The sequence below is a fragment of the Lutra lutra genome, chromosome 2 (genome assembly GCF_902655055.1).
Source record: "Lutra lutra chromosome 2, mLutLut1.2, whole genome shotgun sequence".
NCBI lineage: Eukaryota > Metazoa > Chordata > Mammalia > Carnivora > Mustelidae > Lutra > Lutra lutra.
This window is the reverse complement of record NC_062279.1, coordinates 134,006,815-134,029,083: the sequence shown is the minus strand read 5'-3', so window position 1 is coordinate 134,029,083 and position 22,269 is coordinate 134,006,815. Positions and strand designations below refer to the sequence as shown.

The 22,269-nt window shown below is 34.5% G+C and overlaps 1 long non-coding RNA gene across 2 annotated transcripts in view; it reads left to right on the top strand.

Moving 5' to 3' along the window:
- Window positions 1–22,041, top strand: part of LOC125094301 (uncharacterized) — a 53,872-nt gene extending 31,831 nt beyond the window's left edge. For both annotated transcript variants that reach the window (XR_007125446.1, XR_007125447.1), the window contains exon 4: window positions 21,956–22,041. This is a non-coding gene — a long non-coding RNA (uncharacterized LOC125094301). The remainder of the gene's footprint in view (window positions 1–21,955) is intronic.
- The last annotated feature ends 228 nt before the right edge of the window (window positions 22,042–22,269 follow it).

The following is a 22,269-nucleotide window of genomic DNA, read 5'->3' as shown; positions in this document are numbered from 1 at the left end:
GGAAGCAAGGACAAAAATGAACTATTGGGATTTTATCAAGATCAAAAGCTTTTGCACAGCAAAGGAAACAGTTAACAAAACCAAAAGACAACTGACAGAATGGGAGATGATATTGGCAAACGACATATTAGATAAAGGGCTAGTGTCCAAAATTTATAAAGAACTTAGCAAACTCAACACCCAAACAACAAATAATCCAATCAGGAAATGGGCAGAAGACATGAACAGATATTTCTGCAAAGAAGACATCCAGATGGCCAACAGACACATGAAAAAGTGCTCCACATCACTCGGCATCAGGGAAATACAAATCAAAACCACCATGAGATATCACCTCACACCAGTCAGAATGGCTAAAATGAACAAGTCAGGAAATGACAGATGCTGGCGAGGATGTGGAGAAAGGGGAACCCTCCTACACTGTTGGTGGGAATGCAAGCTGGTGCAACCACTCTGGAAAACAGCATGGAGGTTCCTCAAAATGTTGAAAATAGAACTACCCTATGACCCAGCAATTGCACTGCTGGGTATTTACCCTAAAGACACAAATATTGTGATCTGAAGGGCATGTGCACCCGAATGTTTGTAGTAGCAATGTCTACAATAGCTAAACTATGGAAAGAACCTAGATATCCATCAACAGATGAATGGATAAAGAAGATCTGGTATATATACACAATGGAATACTATGCAGCCATCAAAGGAAATGAAATCTTTCCATTTGTGACAACGTGGATGGAACTAGAGGGTATCATGCTTAGCAAAATAAGTCAATATGTTATCATATGATCTCCCTGATATGAGGAAGTGGAGATGCAACATGGGGGGTTAAGTGGGTAGGAGAAGAATAAATGAAACAAGATGGGATTGAGAGGGAAACAAACCATAACTGACTCTTAATCTCACAAAACAATCTGAGGGTTGCTGGGGGGAGGGGGGTTGGAGAAGGGGGGTGGGGTTATGGACATTGGGGTTAAGGTATGTGCTATGATGAGTGCTGTGAAGTGTTTAAACCTAGGGATTCACAGACCTGTACCCCTGGGCAAAAAATATATTATATGTTTATAAAAAAGAAAAAAAAGGAAAAAAAAAAAAGAGAACAAATTGCCACAGGAGTACTTTTATTGCCAAATTATGAGCACAGAGTTCCTAGAGAGAACAACCAGTTTTTAAAAGACTCCCCGTAAAAAATCAGTGACATTTCTCTTGTAATATATAATACTTATCAGCAACATTGCAAATATTGGACAGAGGAAATTATATCATTGGGAGATGTGAGCCATAAATGGCTGGGAAACTGAAACAATAGGAATAATGAAGACATGTTGGGAAGCTGGCAATTGGGAGTATTTAATGAGAATATTGGATATTCAGTAAATATCTAGATAAGCAGTTTTATTCTAGAATAAATAGAGTTTTATGATGAAGTCAAGAATCTTACGTTTTAATGAGATTTGATTATATGAGACATGTGATTGAAGAAAATTCATATTATTTCTTTATACTAATGTTATTTTTCTAAGGTAAGTAGTATTAAGACTAATAAAATCACAGAGACTGATAAAAACATGTGAAATCTTTGGACATTTACTTCCATACTATGTTGGCTTATATTACTCATAAAGTTGTAATTTTTCTTATGATTAAGTTATAAAAAGCCCACCTTAAAATCTGGGTATGTTATTACTTGTGGGTAAATCTGTCAAATGACATGGCATGAAATATGCTAATAATATTGATTAATATTAGACCTGGCAATACTAAGTTGTCTTCATTTATGCACTGTTTAGGTATATTATTTTGGGTAGCTCTAAGGTTGATAGACATAATATCCATGGAACATTTGGTGAAAGTATTGACTATATCTTTTTTTTTTTTTTAAGATTTTATTTATTTATTTGACAGAGAGATCACAAGTAGATGGAGAGGCAGAGAGAGAGAGAGAGAGAGAGAGAGGGAAGCAGGCTCCCTGCTGAGCAGAGAGCCTGATGCGGGACTCGATCCCAGGACCCTGAGATCATGACCTGAGCCGAAGGCAGCGGCTTAACCCACTGAGCCACCCAGGCGCCCCCCCCCCTTTTTTTTTTTAAAGATTTTATTTATTTATTTGACAGAGAGATCACAAGTAGATGGAAGTATTGACTATATCTTAATCGAGATTTAAGATTCTAAGATTTATTACATAGCTAAAGTAATTTAGAGTATGCCATTTTTGCCAATGAAATAGATCAATAGAACAGAATAGAGAATCCAGAAATAGAACCACACAGATATCCTCAACTTATTTTTTAAAAAGATTTTATATATTTATATGAGAATAAAAAAGAGCATACAGTGGAAGAGCAGAGGCAGAGGGAGAAGCAGGCTGCTCACTGAGTAGACAGCCCAATGTGAGGCTCAATTCCAGGACACTGGGAACATGACCTGAGCCGAGGGCAGACAGTCAACCAACTGAGCCACCCAGGTGTCCCTCAACTTCTTGTTTTAATAAACTTAGTTTTTAGAGCAGTTTTAGGTTCACAGAAAAATTGAGTGTAAAGTACAGAGAATTTCAGACAAGCATCACTCTATAAGTTTAAGATATATGGCATGATGGTTTGTTTTATACATATTGTGAAATGATTACACAATAGGTTTAGTTAGCATCCATCTTCTCATACAGATAGAATAAAGAAATTTAAAAATTCTCCTTGTGGTGGGAATTCTTAGGATCTACTCTCTTTGTACCTTCCTCCAGTTCTGCCTGAAGGCCAGGGTTGGTGGGAGGCATGCTGGATAATATTCCCTTATGTATATGAATACCACATTACTATCTTTTCATCCCTCAACACATACTGAGGTTGTTGCCATCACTTGGTCATTGTAAATAATGCTTCTATGAACATGGGTTTGCAGATATCTTTTCTAAGTTAACTGTCATTTCCTTTGGATATATTCCTAGAAGTGGGATTGTCAGATTATATGGTGGTTCTGTTTTTAATTTTGGGGGAACTTTTGACACTGGCTTTTAATAAAATTATAAAAATTCATATCTATCTTATCCTATGATAAGATATCTATATAGATATCATATCTATCTTATCTATAAAATTCCCTTGAGATACATCCAAGCATTATTTACAATGACCAAGTAATGACAGCAACCTAAGTATATGCCCCACCCTCCTTACCCCCCCCGCCGCAATCCTGGCCTTCAGGCAGAACTAAGGAAGGTACAAACTTCTAGTGCTAGGGATATAATATACAATATGATGACGATAGTTAACATTACTGCATGGTACATGGGAAAGCCATTAAGAGAGTAGATCCTAAGAGTTCCCATCACAAGGAGAATTTTTTAAATTTCTTTTATTCTATCTGTATGAAGATGATGAATGCTAACTAAACCTACTGTGCAATCATTTTACAATATATGTGAATCAAACCAGTGTGCTATATACCTTAAATGTATATAGTTATGTATATCAATTATTTCTCAATAAAACTGGGTTGGAAACATGAGCTGCTACTGAAATATTGTCTTGTAAACATAGCAAACTTAAAGTCCTAAATTATCTTTCAAGGAGAAAAGTAAAGATTAAAAGAAAAATAATTCTGTATGAACTCATTCATGAAATATTTTCCAAATGCCAAAATTATAGAGATGAAGAATAAATTAGTCAATGCTGGGGTTCAAGTATAGTGGGATAAGATAGATATGACTGTGAAGAAATAATGAAAGAGATCTTTGTGGTAATGAAATTATTCTGCATTTTGATTGCAGGGCTGATAATATTTTACACATCTGGTAAAATGACTTGGAACTATTCATAGACATTGTACTAATGTCAATTTCCCAGTTTTGATATTGGGTCTCTGAAATTTCCTGTGTATCTAAAATTATTCTAAAAAGAAAGATTGCAAAAATAAATTAAAACATGAAATTAATTTAATATTTAATCCAACAGGCCAAATATTGTTTCACTGTACAATCAAGACAAATGTATCAATTAAAATAACATAATTTCCCCCATTCTATTTGAGTTTATCTTATAACTTTCTAACTCTATTCTATTAATCTATGTGTGGGTTCTCTAAACAGTATTACACTCATGATTTTTGTAGATTTATAGTATATCTTGAGGTCAGGTAGAGAAAATTCTCCCATTACAGGTGAAACTCTTAATTTATGCAGTCAGAAAGCTTTAAAATACTAGAGAAGATTAATTATATCTTCTAAGTATACTCTGTACTAATGTCTTTAAATTCACTGTCTTTTTTGTTATTTTATCTCTGATTTCATCTAGTGAAATTGTCCAAAATTTCTCATTGCAGGCTCTGTCATGAGACTATAGGACACCATTTATATATTTCAATAATGAAATTCAAAAGAGAGGCTGCTAGTGGCTCAGTCAGTCAAGCATCTGCCTTCAGCTCAGATCATCATGTCCGGGTCCTTGGGTAGAGCCCTGCATTTGGCTCTATGCTTAGTAGGGAGCCTGCTTTTTCCCTCTGCCTGTAGCTCAGCCTGCTTGTGCTCTCTCTCACTTTCTTTGTCAAATAAATAAATGAAATGTTAAAAAATTTTCAAAAACTAAGTTGATACTAAATTATAATGAAGACATGCATCAAATTTTAATAACAAATAATAATAAATAATTTTATTATTTATTAAATAAATAACAATAAATAACAATGAATAAATTTAAATTTATTTATTTATAAAATAAATAATAATAAATATTTTTAAAATTATAATAATGAAGATATACACCAAATTTTAAAATGATTCACCATTGTGATACTGCTCAGTACAGATTGAAATTTAGTATCATATATGTAACTCTTAAATTTAATCTAAGAGAATAAAATCACAGAAGTCCCAAGAAAATTTGTCCTTTTAAATTTATAATGTACACTTAAGAAAAGGATTAAAATAGTTTCCAACTACTTTTGAATTTAATTTTACACACATACATCAAATACAACTTATGAGTAAATGAATCAGATGTGAAAAATTGTGTGTGAATAAAAAAGAAAAAGAAATTAAATTATTTTTGTTTCAGGTAAGACATACTGTTTTCTTTCCTGGCTCTCTTCCTTGATCTTCAGCTTTCAGTCTCCTGAGATCTACATTAATGATAAGAATTCAAGAACACATAGGTATGGGAACCAATAATTATAAAGTTAAAATAAGTTTCTAACAACAGTTTGTATGACAAAACTGTCAAAATTATAATAGCCTTTAAATGTATTTGCCAACTCCTTTGATATTCTTACTTCTGAGGAAATAGCAGATTATAAGCATACTATCTGCAACATGGTAGAGCACAATTCTGAATACAAACAAACAAAAATAATACTGAGACCAATGATCTTGGTATATTAAACATTTGGTGTCTGGAAGAAATCCCAAAAGATAATTTTGAGGAATATTTGTGTGATTATTCTATACTCTTATTACTTTACTTAGAGATCAGTGGGAGAGAAGAGAACACAGAAGTAGAACCTCACAAATAAGCCCAAGTGATTTCTGACAAAGGTCCTAAAGCACAGTTCATTAGAGAAAAACAGTAATTTTTTTTCAGCAAATAATGCTGAAGCAGTTTGATGTTTATAGATAAAACAAGACAAATGAAGAGTTACTTTCCTCCTGAAGGCAATGGAGGAGGCTAAGCAATATTATCTGTGTTTTGATTTACAGTTTATTGTCAATTAGATTGCTCTTAGTTGTAACTAACAGAAAATGCAAGTAAATCATCTGAAATAATCAAGACTTATTGGGTCATTCAACTGAAAGAGCTAGATCTAATTCAGAAAACAGACTTGATTTGATCTAAAATCTAGCTTTGTTTTTCTCCAATTCTCATGTATCTGCCTCTGTTTGGATATTGGCTTCATTTTCAGTCTGGATCCCTTAAAGTTGAAGATGATTAGAAATCATCCATCCTCACTAGCATGGAAAGAAGTTTCGAGGCTTTGATTTTACTAAACTATTTATTCAATGCTTATTATCTATGGAATGATATGGGATAATTAGATTGGTCTGGTTACCATAATAATCTAATTGTCTCAGAATCTGAGTGACTGGGGTTCCACATCATTCTGAAAATGAATGTGAAGTTAATTCTGCCTAACCAACTGAGTGTTCTTTTTATAAGGAGGTCGTTGAGAAGTGATTGTTGTGTTGAGATATGCTGGATATTTTGTATCTGTTTCTCAGTCAGAGAGACAAAGTGAGCCATGAAATTGGGATAAATTATGGGTGAGATTTGGTTGCAGTGTTACAGCTAAAATCCTTGAGAACTTGCTTGAATAATGGGATATTGTTTCTGTAAAGAACTGGGAAGATAGAGATGAGAAAGAAAAAGAAAATAATGTAATTGAAAATATTGTGTATCTCAGTTGCTGGTGCTGTCAGAATTTTGTGAAGGACATGTTAATGAATATTTGATACTTTATATGAAACACTGACAGTACACTGAGACTTGTAGAACAGATGAAAAGCGAACCACACAGAAAGAGGAAAAAAAAAAAGTTTGACTCAATGGGGCATCAAAAATAAGCACACATATTTCAATAAAATATGATATTCCCTCCTGACTCCCATTACTCCCCCAGCAAGATATTTAGGTTTAAACAAGTTGCAACAAAATAATAGGGATACATACAGAATCAAAAGTGGTTTTATAAGGGCCAGTGTAAAATGTTTAAATAATCAACTATATTAGAAAATGTCATGGAATTAGAGCAGGGCTTAAGAACTGAATTAAACACTACTTCCCTAACCTTGAAGTGCATGAACATAGAGTTGTGGGTCATAATCTAAAGTGGGGTTGAGGTAGCAAGTCCAGAAATGTGTTATTTATTTTCCCCATAAAGATAAAATGAGAATGAATGTGTGGAATCAAAAGAGGGAGGGAAGTCAGAAGGTGCCAAAGAGCTCAGAGCCACTAAAAGACTAAAGCGTAGTCTGACCTAAAGAAATTCCAAGAATTCTATTTATTTTTGACAGATTTCAAAGGAAAAAAAAAAACATTGTGAGAAGAGTGACATCTAATATATATATATATATATATATATATATATTATATATATATATATGTATGTATATATGTTAATGGACTGAGCATGTTCAGTTGAACCTCCCTGAATTTTTGAGCGAGTATGCTCCAGGAACAGATTTGTTTCCTTCCATCTCTCAGTCAAAATCCTCAGCAGGCTTTTTCTTTTTTAGAAGTCGACAAAATGATTCTAAAACATATATGAAAATGATAGCTAAGAAAAGTTTGACAAATAATAAAGTTGAAGGATTATGCTACCAGATTTCAAGCCTTCCTGTAAAGCTATAGTTTACTAATGGTGAAAGGACTGACAGATCTACTAATGGAACATAAGGGCACTCAAATAAACTCACTCATATATGGTCATTTTCTTAAAAACAAATGTGGCAAGCTAATTTAGTGGGGAAAGGATAGACTTCCCATCAAATGGTGATAAGTAAATTAGATATCTACAATATGTTAAAAAAAGGAATATGGACAAATTTTACATATTATGCAAAAAATTAAGTTCAGATGGATCATATAGGTAAATGTAAATTATAAAGGTCCCACAGGAAACTAAAAAGCAGTATCTTAGATAAAAAGTACTAACAATAGAAACAGAAATAATGCATCAAATTTCATCAAAACTAAACATTTGCTTTTTAAAAGTCACTGTTAATAAAAAGAAAATAAAAACCATGTGCTAGGATATAGCATGATATTTACCATATAAATATCTAATTAAAACTTATATCCCTAATGATATATTTATATCCAGAAAATATATATAGACAGATATAGATATCTTGAAAATGATCGACAAAATTACAATCCAATAGCACAGAGGATTACTTGGAAAAAGAAAGACTTCAAAAAAGGAAATGTATAAATGGCCAATGAAAAGACACTTGACACAATTAGTCTAGAGGGAAATTAAAATTAAAACCATAATGAGATTATACTTCACACCCCTAAGGATGTCTAAAATCAAAGGGATTAATAATACCAAGTGTCTTAGAGGATGTAAGAGTATGAAATCATAAAAATTTGGAAAATAGTTGACATTTCCTTACAAAGTTAAATATATACCAGTAACATAACCCAGTAATTCCATTCCTAAGTATATACCTTAATGGAATGAAAAAAATGTACAGAAATGTTCACAGAAGCTTTAATCATAAAAAACAAAAATTGGTGAAAGACTGTCCATCTTCAGGTAAGTTGTTATACATTTATATAATAGAATATCACCTAGCAAAAGGAGCAAACTAAAGCTTTTCTAAAAGCATGAAGAAAGAGTATAATTTGGTTGAGTAAAAGAAACCCAACACATACTAAAGAAACCCAACACACACTAAAATGTGCCCTACATATTTACAGTTAATATTAAGTTCTCCGGGTGTCCAGGTGGCTTGGACACTTGGTTAAGGGTCTGCCTTCAGCTCAGGTCATGATCCTGGGTCCTGGGATGGAGGAGGGCATCAGGGTCGCTGCTCAATGGGGATCCTACTTCTCCCCCTCCTTCTGCTTATACCTCGCTCTCTCTCTTCTCTCTGTCAAATAAGTAAATAAAATCTTTAAAAAATATGTTAAGTCCTCAGTCAGGAGAATTAAGATTTGAAGACAAGTATCAAGTCAGTGGTTGTCTGGGGTTGAGGGACAGAGAGAGAAAATTCAATGGGGTATAGGAAACTTTTGGGGATGATGGAATATGTATCTTGTTGAGGTGGTACTTAAATTAGGCTTATATCTGTCAGTACATATTGATCTGTAAACTTAAATCTGTGTATTTTATTTTATGAAAATCAGCTCAATGAATGGATTATAAAAAAAAACAGACAATCTTAAAAAACAGACTTTGTGAAGTACAGAGCTATAATTCTTTGTCACATAGTAGCCCAAAGTGATCTTACAAATCCTAAATAAATTGGGACGCTTGAAAACAATTAATGTTAGCAGGGAACCAAACACTTTTACACACTTCATAGTTTATAAAAATTTTAAAAATTAGTTTCACATATTGTAATTAATGGAAAAGTTTTGGAAGCTTGAGGCTTTTAGGATGCCACTATTGGCAGATAGCAGAGGCAGAAGAAAAAAGGGAGATACACAGATTAATAGGCTTTATCTTTTCTTTGCTTTATAATCACTTTGGATTTGAAAACATACAAATAATATTAATAAGAATAGCTAGACCTTTGGAGTAATAAGAGAAAGCCAGACAAGTTTTTACTTCAAAACATGTCATGCTTGACTAAGAATAAGTGAACTCTCTAGCAACAAGATCAAGTTTAGCTTGAAATTATGGCCCTGTGAAAATTATGAATTTTGTAAAACATCTCCCCTCAGATGTATCTCCTTCTCCTTCTTTTGCTCTTTCTCCCTCTCTTTCTTCCTCTTTTTATTAATAATGAAATTTTTTGTCAGTAGGTTGGATTGTTCCCCTGTGTTCTCATTTTAATGCAAGTTATATACAACATGCTGCTGCTATTTTTAAATGAAAAATTGATCCATTGTTACAAATTAAAACTTTTCATGTTTCTTTTGGTCTCTGGAAGTTAATTTCTATTACTAAGAATTTTGTCTTACTTTTCCCCCTGACAAGGCAAGGCTTACAGGTAGAAGTACCTGTAAGCAAATACCTCGTGCTAAGTTTCTGCCTTTAGGCAGAGATCCTGGCAGTGTTGCTCTATGTACAGTTAATGGACCATATCATAAAGATACGTATTGGTAGACAATAAGAATTGATGGATACATGAATGTTTGCAGCATTTAGGTAGAGTTTTAGTCAGGAGTGTTTTGACCCTGGTCATCTGGGTACAGCATATAAATCTGTACATAGATCAGTTTTGAATACATACTTTTGATTTCGTGATGCTAGGTAGATCTACTTTCAGCAGGAAAGGTAGTCAAAAGTACACATTCGGGGTGCCTGGGTGGCTAGGTGGGTTAAAGCCTCTGCCTGCAGATCAGGTCATGATCTCAGGGTCCTGGAATTGAGCCCCACATTGGGCTCTCTGCCTAGTGGGGACCCTGCTTCCTCCTCTCTCTCTGCCTGCCTCTCTGCCTACTTGTGATCTCTGTCTGTCAAATAAATAAATAAAATCTTTAAAAAAAATAAAAGTACACATTCTACTTCCCTTAAGGGCTGCCAATAAAATTTGCATTTAAGTTACATATGTGGCCTTGAACAATAGGTTCTAAAAGACACAGGATTTTGATTGAAATTGAAAATAGCTTTGATGTTATTTTGGTGTCCTTTGTGTGTGGGTATACATGTGCATGTGTGATTTTAGAGTATCACATTCTACCTGTGAATACTGTTGTGAAACACACAGACTATTGTGTAACTACTACACAGTGTGTTTGCCAAAAACAAATAAATAAACATGCAATGCTTTAAAGTAACGGCATAAACAAACATTTAAACCAACATTATAGTCTTTTAATCTATGCTATGAGGGGCATTTGTTTTTAAGGTTGCCACTTTTGAATTTCACTGAATCTGAACAAAACAACACCACTGAAGTGGTAGTCTTCCTTTATAATTGTCAGTATCTGCTCAAAAGCTCTCTTCCATCATACTTAAACAAAACTGTCATTTTGCAAAATTGGGCTATTAATTTTCCCAAGGAATGAGTCTCAAACTTTGTGGTACTTTTACAATATAATCATTAAGAGAAAGTTCATGAATACTTAACGAAAGATATTTACATCATATAAATACCTTCACTCTTCTGGTCTGTATGCAGTGGCTGCATTACCATCTGCCAAAGGCTTCAGCTGACTGATGCTGAAGCAATAAATTAATACAGTAAAAGATGGTACCAACAGTTTTAAACCAATTAAAATGTTTGAAGCAGACTCAATGCATGTTAAAATATTATGCCTATTCCTGCCAATAGTCATGCAGGAAAGAAATATAATGAGTCAACCATAGCTGAAGAACAGAGAACAGGAGTCAGGGGTGCTCTTCATTGTAGACTCTTATAGCAAAGGATCATATAATTAAAAAGTAAATCCTGGCAGGTGCCCACGCTCGTCACCACATCACCCATAAATCTCAGGCAAAGGTGCAACTTCTTTGACAAAGTTTGGCATTTCATATCTGTTTGAGAAATCTCTACTGATTGGGATCTATTAGTAAAAGACTAACAATGAATTTCCAGAATTGCCAGATATCATTATAAAGAGAAGATAGATTTTGGCCACAAAATGACTTTGAAAAATATTTTTCAGTCTAGTTTATTGTTGTTTTGTTTTAAAGCTAGTTTTTATTTTTTAATGCAAATGTCTAAAAAGAAAACAAGTGAAGATTTTATAAAATTCTCTCAATACATAGGTGAGTCACATAAGGTCACTTAAGATTGGAAAAACAAGGGATTTATTAGGTTTCATATACACGATAGTAAATGTTATCTCTCAACACAATTTTAAGTATTTGCAAATATGAACAGCCATGTAAATTCACATTTCTAAGGCTGGTAATGTGCACCATAAATTCTGATTATTAAATAAAATGGATGGGTCTTAGTGGTGGAAGTTTAGTTCTGTAGTATTTCTGAGAGGTGTGCTCTGTTTGATGGCTACTTAACCTTAGTTTCATTATTTGCAGTTAGATTTAATTATAGCTGACACTTGAAAACTTGCGTTTGAACTGTGCAGGTCCACTTATATGCAGATTTTTTTTAACATTTCCAGTCAAAAGTAGGCTATTAGTAGTTGAGCTTTGGTGGAGTCAAAATTTATTCTTAACTGCAAAGGGGTTGGCACCCCTAATTCCTGTGTTGTTTAAGGGTCAACTGTATTCCTTCCTCAAGCCCAATTTGTTGATCCAGTCTTTTGATTGTGTGGGCAATTTTAGGGACACTAACATAAAAACAAAACAAAACAAAACACACTAGGAATTCCCAAATACCATTTTATCTATATCTATCATTTATCTCCTATCTCTATTTATTTTTTTGAATATAGTTGACATACGATCTTATATTAGTTTCAGGTAACCAACTTAGTGATTTGACAAGTTTATGCCTTATGCTATGTTCACCACAAGTTTAATTACTATCTGCCCCACTATATAGCTATTACAACATCAATGACTGCATTCCTTATGCTGTGCCTTTCATTTCCATGACTTATTGATTCCATAACTGGAAAGCTGTATCTCTCTCTTCCCGTCACTCATTTTGCCCATTGCCCTACCTCATCCTGTCTGGCAACCATCAGTTTGCTCTCTGTATTTATAGGTCTGATTCTGCTATTTGTTTTTTTATTCATTTGTTCTATCTTATTAAACGAGTTTTATGAGTACTATGGTGATGACACAAACTGTTTCAAATGTCAAGAATCTCTGAGAAATAGGCCTAGACAAGCTTGGCTTACACATGCCTCCCCCTCCCCCAAGTCAGAGTACAGTGAATGGCCCCATCACAGTCATGTGTGCACAGCTGAAACCAAGGCGTCAGGCAGGTTAAACTCCATCGAAATATAGAAACAATCTTACTCCCAAAGTGGGAAAATACTGTTCTGGGAAAACAAAACAGTTAATGTCCGCTACAATGCTGAATTGTTGCTCCCTTTTCTGCTCACATTTTTTTTTTTTTTTTAGTTTCCTAAACATATCTTGCCATGTAATTGTTTATTTGGCCAAACGCACAGTAATTACATGCATGGGTGAGTAATTACATCACACAGGATGATGTCATACTTCCATGATTGCTCCTGTGATGACCTCTAGTGCCACTGCCTGCAGACAATGCTTCACTGTCATCAATTACAATCAGAATAATTGGCAAACCTAATATCAAATATTTCTGAGTGCTATGTGCCACACACTTTTCTAAGCATCTTACTACCATTGAGAAAGAACCATTATATTAATTAAGGTTTCTGGAAGAAGAAAAATTTGGGTTTGAATTGTTCCTCCTGATGGGAGCTTACCATTCTAAGTTTTTATTTTTATATGGAAATTATTGTAGCTCTTATTCCATTGCCTCGTGATAATATTTATTTATTTGTCTTGTGATATTTAAATGTAAACCAGAATTAATTAATTAACTAATTTATTAATTTATTATGTATTTATGTGTATATTTATTTTAGAGACAGAAAGAGAGTGTGACAGGGGCAGGGAGAGAAATAAGAAGAGGGAGAAAGAGATTTAAGCAGGCTCAGTGCCTAGCATGGAGCCCAATGCAGGGCTCAATCTCAAGGCAAGGAGATCATAACCTGAGGCAAAATCAAGAATTCAGTGGCTTAACCGACTGAGGCCCTCAGGTGACCCAGAAATCTACACATTTAGCATAATATCTGGTATATGCCTAGGTCCCAGCAAATGTTATTCATTAATATCATATGCAAAGCCAAGATTTTGCATAATTATGTTATTTGTTCATTTCCACAAAGGTAAAAGATAACATGACTAAAATTTTATCTCTCTGACTTCAGAGTCCTTATTTTAAACATTGCATTTTTCTTCCAGGAACTCATTATTAATGAAATAGATTTTCTATTATATTTTAACTATAATACATAAAGTCAGAATTTTTATGCAAAAGATACAGTTGGGTGTATAGGAACCTTAGCTGCTACTTTACATATGAGGACATTAGAGCAAGAAAATATTCAGTTCCATGTCAAATATCACAAAACTGGCTAATGGATGAATTTAAACCAGAAATTAGGGCTTTTAACTCCCAGTTTAGTACTTTAAAATGATGTTACATTGAAACAATTAAGAGAAAGTACGTAACATATATGTGGTTTCTGAAGTATCATAATAAATTGAAAATGAATACCAGTGATTCATGACCAAATTTTAAAAAGAGTATGTTCAATAATACTGAAGTTACCCCCTTCCTCCCGATAAACATCTTCACTATCTTGAATTTTACTAACACCTTGTTTTTTTTAATGCTACCATATCTGTATTTGTCTACTTATTTAATTTTGCTTGTTTTTGAACCTTATACAAATTGCATCAAGCTACTGAATATCATTAATCTATTATAATGACAGAAGACCTGATATGTTACCCCTATCATGTAGAATATAGAGCATATTGAGGGGGGAGATAGTTTATTAAAGGAATTCACTGTAATGTAGTTTCTTAGCTGTATTGGTCACTTTCTGAGTATCTGTAAATCACCTGAAGCAGTCAAGAAGAGAAGACTCACACAGGATATTTATCTATACTGGGAGGACAAATGTAATTCTTTAAGACAACCCACTTTATGGAAGGAATCTGTTAGTTTGCAGAAATAATCATGAATACCAACCAAATGGAAACAGACTACTTGGGTGAAAAATGAGGCACTATTAAAATATAAAGTATTAGTGTGAATGCTTTTGTCTGGATGTCTGCTCACTCAAGAAACATAAGCAGAGTGTTAAAGCCAGCGAAATCTCTCCAGTGACACACCTAAATAAAAGTAGGATGACATTTTAAATCATGTGACCCCTCGTGATTTGCCCATTTCTCCCTTATTCTTCTGAATTCTCTCCAGACCCCCTATAAACTCCTGTCTTCTTACCCTGTATCAATTTGCATAATGTATTTCATTTGTCATCACTGATTATTAATGTGATGAAATAAAATAAGTAACATGTTTTGTTCTCTCTCAATTCCAATATATTTAATCACATTTACTAAAATAAAAACTGCAAAAGATATGCAAGGACAACATGAGTAATAAAAATATTGTGTTCCATCTCCTTAAACACCTTTGGTTTCACATAGAGAAAGTCCTAACTAGGATCAACTGGATAACTTCATGCATTCACAGTGCTACTCTCCCACCACTGCCTGAGGGATTTTACTCCTCTTCAACCTTTTTACCAGTTCTCCAAAACTGCAGTCCAAGCATTACCTTCTCTGGAAAGACAGCTTGATCATCAAGTCAGAGAAAGAATCTTTTCCTCTAAGAATCCATAGCACCCATTCATATGTCTGTTATGGGCCATCATTACTTTGAACTGTGATCATAATGTTTTTGACTACAATAGCTTTGAAGATGGGAATTATGTCTTATTTATCCACTCTCAACATGAAACAAACTATTATGTAGATGGAATACATTTGAGGACTGGAGAGATGAACTAGTGGAAACAGTTTCTTAGGTGTAACCAACAGAACAGTTTCTATACAACAGTGGTCATATATTCTCTTCTTGTCTTTTCCAAATTTTACTAATAATCCTAATGCTTCTTAGCAGTTTGGGTTAGATTACATTTATTTATTTATTTATTTATTTATTTATTTAAAATCAGGGCTTCTTTTATGAATTAGCTTAAATATCAGTATACTCAAATAGGACACATACTATGGTAATATCTAAGCCTTTCTTTGAATTTAGCAATAATGATGCTTCTATAATATAAGCTACATTTTGCATTATCCTATACAAACAATCTTCATAGCTTATAGCCAATATGGCAAAAGTTTAGCAGATTTTGAATGGAAACAAAGTGGGTCACCCTGGAAGGGACAATGATCAAATAATAGCATAGGTTTAATATTGTTAAAATTGTGACTGTTAAATCAGAAGAAGAAACTGTTGATTTAACCTCCTCATATGAAACATAACACTGTGTTTACCTACATTTCAAATAAAAGTATCTTTTTATGATACACATGCCTAACATTAAATGTGTGAAGCAGCTATGTCCATGAGTGACTTTTGAAAAGGATAAAAAGGGCTCTGCAGATCAGGAAATACCAGTTTAATCACAACCTTACTTATTTTAAAGTTTGAGAAACATATTTCAATTTAAAATAAATACTTTCCATTGAATGCTAAATGATTGGCATTATGCAAATTAGAGATAGACCATTATAATAGTGCTTCACACAGGTGTACTTTATTTCAAAACTACCATCACAATAATCGACTCAGTTTTTATTTGACAAGCATAGAAACTGTATTGTAAGCTTGCCATGCTTTGAGATTTATCACTAAAAAGCTGTCTTTAAAGCATTTCTGAGTTGCAAATTAATTATAATGAAGCACTATTATGAAGTTATTATTGTCAATGCATTTTACATACTTTGCAGAGTGCTTTTACAAAAATAGTCATGTTTTTAAGGACCATCATCAGACACATATTCTGATTGCCAAAGAATGAATAAAATAAATAAAAGAGTCAATTACATTTGGAATAGAATTAGAATTAGGTACAGATGAAATTGACTAAAATAGTTTATAGCGCATTTGGAAATTTTGATAGTGTGATAATATTCTTGATAATGATAACTAATATTTATTGAAAGGTTACTGAACATTCTAGGCACTGTGATAAGGCAAAATGGATCTGAAATTTTTTTTAAGATGTTATTTAACACAGAGAGAGAGAGAGAGAGACAGTGAGAGAGGGAACACAAGCAAGGGGAGTGGGAGAGGGAGAATCAGGCTTCCTGCTGAGCAGGGAGCCTAAGCGGGACTCCATCCCAAGACCCTGGGATCATGACCTGAGCCGAAGGGCACACGTTTAACGACTGAGCCACCCAGGTGCCCCGGATCTGAATTTTTTTAGTGCTTTTTATGTTACTTGAAAGCTATTTGTGTCTTTTTCCATTAATAATCAGTATCAATGCTGTACATTTAGAGATGATGGAGATGAAAGATAAATGTTGATAGATAGGTAGATAGATAGATAGTCTTATTTTGCCTTGTGAAAATATTGAAATTTCTTAGGCTGAGAAATAGACACTTATGTTCTTCTAATGTACTGACCATCAATGTATACCAGTATACTAGACATACACTATGAAAATGAATTGTTCCCTGATCATTCATTTTGCACTATCGTATAAGTCCATATAGATATAAGTGGAGTATCATTTTGCTAATATTTGGATTGTAGATATGTTTCATCACCTGCTTTTTTTCTTGTTTGAAGTGAATATGTTAAAGTATTCTTAAAATGTGTTAGAATATAGTTTTCATTTTGACCATAGTAGTAAGCAAATACTTTAGGACATTACTAAATCTCCTTTTGTAATTGCATCACTTACATATTATTGCCTAGCCAACCGATACAAACTTAATGGCCAGAACACAACCTTTTTTTAAAATCACAATTCTGTGGTTTGGGAATTTGCAGAAGTCAGACTTCTAGGCTCTTCCCATAGTTTGGCTATTGTGGACATTGCTGCTATAAATATTCAGGTGCATGTGCCCCTTTGGATCACTACATTTGTATCTTCAGGGTAAATACCTAGTAGTGTGATTGCTGGATTATAGGGTAGCTCTATTTTCAACTTTTTGAGGAACCTCCATACTGTTTCCAGAGTGGCTACATCAGCTTGCATACCAAGAGTGTAGGAGGGTTCCCCTTTCTTCACATCCTTCACAACACCTGTCATTTCCTGACTTGTTAATTTTAGCCATTCTGACTGGTGTGTGGTGGTATTTCATTGTGGTTTTGATTTGTATTTCCCTGATGCCAAGGGATGTTGAGCATTTTTTCATGTGTCTTTTGGCCATTTGGATGTCTTCTTTGCAGAAATATCTGTTCATGTCTTCTGCCCATTTCTTGATTGGATTATTTGTTTTTTGGGTGTTGAGTTTGATAAGTTCTTTATAGATTTTGGATACTAGCCCTTTATCTGATATGTCGTTTGCAAATATCTTCTCCCATACTGTTGATTGTCTTTTAGTTTTGTTGACTGTTTCCTTTGCTGTGCAAAAGCTTTTGATCTTGATGAAGTCCCAATAGTTCATTTTTGCCCTTACTTCCCTTGCCTTAGGCAATGTTTCTAGGAAGATGTTTCTGTGGCTGAGGTTGAAGAGGTTGCCACCTGTGTTCCCCTCAAGGATTTTGATGGATTCTTGTCTCACATTGAGGTCTTCCATCCATTTTGAGTCTATTTTTGTGGGTGGTATAAGGAAATGATCCAGTTTCAGTCTTCTGCATGTTGACTGTCTAATTTTCCCAACATCATTTGTTGAAAAGACTATCTTTTTCCATTAGACATTCTTTCCTGCTTTGTTGAAGATTAGTTGACCATAGAGTTGAGAGTCCATTTCTGGGCTCTCTATTTTGTTCCATTGATCTATGTGTCTGTTTTTGTGCCAGTTCCATACTGTCTTGATGATGACAGCTTTGTAATAGAGCTTAAAGTCTGGAATTGTGATGCCACCAACTTTGGTTTTCTTTTTTCAATATTCTTCTGGCTATTTGGTGTCTTTTCTGGTTCCATATAAATTTTAGGATTATTTGTTCCATTTCTTTGAGAAAAAGTTGATGGTATTTTGAGAGGGATTGCATTAAATGTGTAGATTGCTTTAGGTAGGGATTTATTCCTGGGCTACAAGATTGGTTCAACATCTGCAAATCAGTGTGATACAAAGCATTAATAAAAGAAAGAATAAGAACCATGTGATACTCTCAATAGATGCTGAAAAAGCATTTGACAAAGTATAGCATTCTTTCTTGGTCAAAACTCTTCACAGTGTAGGGATAGAAGGTACATACCTCAATATCATAAAAGCCATCTATGAAAACCCCACAGAGAATATCATTCTCAATAGGGAAAAATTGAGAGCTTTTCCCCTAAGGTCAGGAACACAGCAGGGCTGTCTAGTATGTTATTCAACATAGTACTAGAAGTCCTAGCCTGGGCAATCAGACAACAAAAAGAAATAAAAGGCAACCAAATCTGCAAAGAAGAAGTCAAACTCTCACTCTTTGCAGTTGAGTTCTGTTTTTAACAGAGTGTTTTCAGTTGCCTGGATCTTATCCAGGGAAAGATCAATAGTAGACCTGAACCTTAGACTATAAGATTGGGCTGGAGCTAAATATCTGTAAGTGGACAGCATAGGAGTGGTAGTGGTAGCCATGAGTATAAATAACAAAAGCTGAATCCCCAAAACTGTTAGTGTAGAGTAGCAATTAAGAAGGGAAAAAGGGAGGGGTGCCTGGGTGGTTCAGTGGGTTAAATCCTCTGCCTTCAGCTCAGGTCATGATCTCAGGGTCCTGGGATCGAGCCCCACATTGGGCTTTCTGTTCAGCAGGGAGCCTGCTTCCCTCTCTCTCTCTCTCTGCCTGCCTCTCTGCCTACTTGTGATCTCTCTCTCTCTGTCAAATAAATAAAATCTTTAAAAAAAAAAAGAAGGGAAAAAGGGAGAGAAATCCACAGAGAAACAGGAGGAAAGCATGAAGAAAGTAGAAGAGTAGTATCCCTGAAACCAAGAAAGGAAGTGTAGAAAAGGAGCTCCTAAGCATTAGTGGGTCAAGTTAAAATCAGCACTAAAAGTGATCTGTGAATTGGGCAATTTGAAGGACACTGCTAATTTTGGCAGTAGTAGCTTCAGTGAAATGGCAAGGTGAAAGCCTCAGTGGACAGACTGAGAGACACATGACAATTTAAGGAAGTGCCAATGACAAGTGAAAAAATCCTTGGAAGTATAAGTACAAGGGGGTGGGGGTAGAAAATGATCAGCCAAGTGAATTCTGGAGCTGATAGTTTACTTATGTTAAAGTGAGGGATTAGAGGCAAAGCCCAAGGGAATAGAGACAGTAACTGGGAGAGGTTGTGGATAGTTAAATCTGGTTTTTAGAAGGATGTCAACCTAAATCTAGGTTATGCATTGAAACCTGGAGAAAATTAACATCCATTCTTTTAAATTCACTACGGTAGATGTGTTGTAGATCAGTTTATAAGGGCAGGAGAATAACTGAGGTATCTCATCTTAAATAAACTTTCCCTTTGTAGTGGGTTAAATAGTGTCCCCCAAAAAGATATGACCAAGTCTTAACCCTTGGTCTCTGTGAGTAAGATTATTTAGAAATAGAATATTTTCAGATGTAATTAAGGAAGGATCCCTAAATGCAACCATCCTGGGTTAGGATGTCCAAAGAAGGGTATCCTTACAAGAGCCAGGAAAGAAGGCACAGAAGGGAAAGCCATGTGAAGATGAAGACAGTGATTGCTGCCATACAGCTACAAGTCAAAGAATCCCAGGGGTTGTCAACAGCCACCAGGAGCTAAGAGAAAAGCATAACACAGGTTCTGCCTCAGAGTCTCCAGAAAGAACCAGACCTGCCAACAGTTTGGGTTTGAAATTCTGGCTTCCAGAACTATGAGAGAATACATTTATTTTATGTCATGCAATGTGTGCGCGTGTGTGTGTGTTACAGCAGCCCTGGGAAAGTAATACAATTCTATTTAATGTTTGTGAAAGCATATGTGTTCAGTCTCAGTTACTTGCCTGACACCTTGGCATTAAACCAGAGAAGGAAGCTTTTTGCTGTGTGAAATACAGGGTAAAGAAACTAAAGACTGAGCAGTTTATACTTAGTTATTATTTATGGTTCAATTCTATTCTTACTTAGAATATATTCTTAATATATTTTTTCATTTTTGAATTTATATATCAATCTAACCTGAAATGCAATTTTTCTAGAGAAAAAATTCATTTAACTCATTCCTATCTTTAGTGTTGCTGTGAGGATAGGCCTATTATCCATAAATTCTCAGGTATTTTTATATATTGGTACAATGTGCAAGAAAATATTTTTTAAGAAAAACAGTTTTCTTTATTTTTTTACTAATGTATAATGTATTATTTGCCCTAGGGGTACAGAGCTGTGAATCATCAGGCTTACACATTTCACAGCCACTCGCCATGGCACATACCCTCACCATTGTCCAAAACCCAGCCACCCTATCCCTACCCCCTGCCCCCCAGCAACCCTCAGTTTTTTTCATGAGATTAAGAGTCTCTTATGGTTCATCTCCCTCCTGATCCTATCTTGTTTCATTTTTTCCCTTCCCTACCCCCACAACCCCAGCCCTGACTCTCAAATTTCTCATATCAGAGAGATCATATGATAATTGTCTTTTTCTGATTGGTTTATTAAAGAAAAAAAACCTTTTTTTTAATTGAAGAAGTACAAGTTTCTTTTTTATTTGAAGGTAAATACAGACAAAAGTGAATATTTTCTATAATTTTCTTCATTGTTTCTTCATGAAAAATATTCATTACTAAAGGAAAATGAGATAGAAATAATGTATATAGCAAAACAAACTTTTTTTCAGATAAGTGAGCAAAAATACTATCTCAAGATTTATCCATATAATTTGACTTGTAGTTACATGAATTTTAACAATACAGTTCGTAAAAATTAAACATTATTTCAAGATTATTTCTGCTAATTTTTACTTTAGTGACATTTTAATTAAAATAACATTGACTATTTGGAAACTTCCACCGTAAATAACTAAGCAAAATCTGCTGTCCTATGTGCTATGGACGGAATATTTGTGTACTTGCAAAATTCATATATTGAAACCTAACCCCCACGTGATGGTATGAGGAAGTGGGGTCTTTGCAGGTGATTAAATCATTAAGATAGAGTCCTAATAAATGGGATTAGTGCCCTCATATGAGCAGCCAAAGAGAGCTTCCTTACCCCTTTCATCATGTGAGGTTACAGGGCAAAGGAGGCCATCTATGAACTAGGAAGCAGGCTGTCATCAGATATCAACTATGTTGTCTCCTTGATTTTGGACTTCCCAGATTCCAGAACTCTGAGGAATACATTTCCATTGTTTATAAGCCACCTTGTCCATGGCACCCTCTTATAGCAGCCCAAGGAGACTCAGAATTCTAGTTTAAAAATACAGCTTGTTTTCAAGTTTCTAGCAATTCTTTATAAAGCCTGTAATCACTGGGCCACATGAGATTATGTGCTGCAACAGAGACTGACAGCTTTCCACAATTACTCATTCCACTTCCTCTTTGTAGTTGGGCATGGAGCTATGATGTTGAAGACTTTATTTCTAAGTCTCTTTGTAGTTTGATGTGGCCATGCTACTAATTATAACAAAGGAAATGAAAATGACAGTGATGTATATACTCTCAGAATGTACATCCCTAAGGAATTGTTTGCCTTCTACTTCCTTCTTTTCCCTTTCCTGACAGGTGTATAAACAGGACAGTAAGGGCAGCATCACCAGTGCACCTGTGGTTTGGAAGCATCTACCTTAACTAAACGCCACCACAATGTGTTGTGTAAGAGACCAATACATATAATTCTATTGTATTTGTGCTACATCTTTGTAGGTTATGTTCTTTACAACAAGACAATAGCTCACTAAATAACAAGCTATATAAACATTTGTTGAATTATGTACCTGGATATTATGTGAAACAAATGACATTGACCTCTTGAGAATTCAGAAGTGTATGCCAACATTGGAAATTATTTTTAGTCAAATTTATTGCTTTGTGGGTTT